Here is a 2,089-nt window from a genome sequence, read left to right as displayed (position 1 = left end):
GACCCACAGGTTGAGAACTGCTGTTCTAGAGAAACAAAACCAAGACACTTATGAGTTTAAATATATATATGGGTAGATTTATACAGCACAAAGGAATCTAATAGCTACTTAGTCCACACAGCAGTACAGAGGGCTCAGTTCCAAGTCATGAGGACTGCTGGGTCCAGGGTCAAGGAAGCAGATAGCTCGGCCTTCCCTCAGGCAATGCAGGCAGTCTGCCCACAGGCAGCAAACAGCAGGGCGGGTCACCAACCATCAGTAGCTCCAGAGTTTAGCAAAGCAGGCCCAGATGGGATATAGAACTCAAGCAATACAAGATGACAGAATCCACCAGCCTCAAACTCAAGTGATGTACACACCAGCAGCGTGGTGAAGCAGGTCTCTAAGGAGCCTCAAGCTCTAGAGACAAGATCCATGGGTTGGCTGCCCCACAGGTAGGGTAGCTCACAAGTTGAGGCAGAGAATTAGCTAAAGCAGCTGCATGCTGGTTTGATCACCAGAGAGCAAGAGAGAGAGGGGCGGGTCTTGCAGAGCCATTGATTTCTTTGCCCTCCAAATGCCGACCTTATTAATCCCACATGTTCCTATTGGCCAGGTGGACACAAAAAACCTACCTATTACACGTGGGTTAAGCCTACTTTGAATTCCGTCAGATCGATAAGTGAGGATGACTACAGTCTGGCCTGAGGCAGAGTGCTTGGAAAGTGGATTACGTCTACCCCTCCAGCCAGCCCAGGGAGGAACATCTTCTTGGGAATTTGCCTGGGTGTGTACAATCATCAGTCATGCCTTATCAACCACACATTCACTGCCTTGGCCAGAGGGCTCTGGACCACCTTGTAAGCTCTCCGGTGTCCCAGTCACGGTTCCTTCCGGCACCTCTCCACCCATCTGTAATGGCGATGTGTTGTCCATCACCAAGGATGATTTCCAACAGTCTCTTTTGCCCTTCCATGTCCTTTTTACAGCTCTGTAGCTCAGCAAACCCTTGGATGCCTTCCAAGATCTTTGTGATTGTCCCTGTGAAGACCTAATGTTCACCTTAAACTATCATTTGAGATCGGGGTCTCTTGTACCCCAGAACAACACCAAAAGAAAGGTCTGATTCTCACTTCCTTAGTTCAATCACTTGTTTGGTTCCCCACTGCCACCCCCCGAATTGAAGTCACGGAAGATTAAAGCAGGTAGGCTTCAGTGTGAAACGAATTTCCATAAGAATGTCTATAGGATAAGGTAACCGGACATCCCGCTTTTGGCGGGACAGTCCTGATTCTTAACAATTTGTCCCACATCCCAAGTCGTTTTAAAAAAGTCCCGATATTTGGAAAGATTGCACGACAAGCTAGGGAACGGCGGGAGAACGAGAAGGGAATATATGGTTTTTGGCTGCCATGTGGCTATTTTGCCAGGATATGAGCTTTATATTATTTTTGTTAATTGTATAATGCTAAACTTTAAGAATAACAAATAATTGTTGAGAACTGATTATAGAGAACTGCTTACCAAAGTTCACATTGTTGATCAGTTGTTAGAATTCGACCTCCATTGATTGGACTTAATGAACAATGGCATTTTTTGGCATTGGCAACGACGAAAACATTTTGTAACTGTCTCTCAAACGATACATACCGTACTGCGTGCTAGTGCTACTTGAACAAATGATATCAATAAATCAGTTATTCAGATAATTTAGGTAATTTATTTATTTATTTATTTCATAAATACATAAATTTTCTTGAATTTAGCAGACAGTACTGGTATGATGTGTTTTGCATATTCGATCATATTACTCAAAATTTTGCATCATTCGATCATATTACTCAAAATTTCCCATATAGTAATATTTCCGAAAATGATCTTTTTAATGAGGTATCATTATTTTAAAAATATATTGATAAGGAAAAGATTAAGTCTTGGGCATCAGCAAAAATCACAATAGAGAACAAATGGTTAAAAATATTTCATCATTTTGAAACAAACCATGTTCCATACAATAATGCACTAAAAATTGTGGAATACGCGCTGTCCTTACCAGGAACTAATGCTGCGACTGAACGCGTTTTTTCTACAGTAAATAAAGTGTGGACAT

Source organism: Echinops telfairi, unplaced genomic scaffold, assembly GCF_000313985.2.
Source record: "Echinops telfairi isolate 266 unplaced genomic scaffold, ASM31398v2 ScPeMD7_6273;HRSCAF=7185, whole genome shotgun sequence".
Classification (NCBI taxonomy): Eukaryota; Metazoa; Chordata; class Mammalia; order Afrosoricida; family Tenrecidae; genus Echinops; species Echinops telfairi.
The sequence above is the reverse complement of the archived record's forward strand: the minus strand, read 5'-3'. Positions refer to the sequence as shown.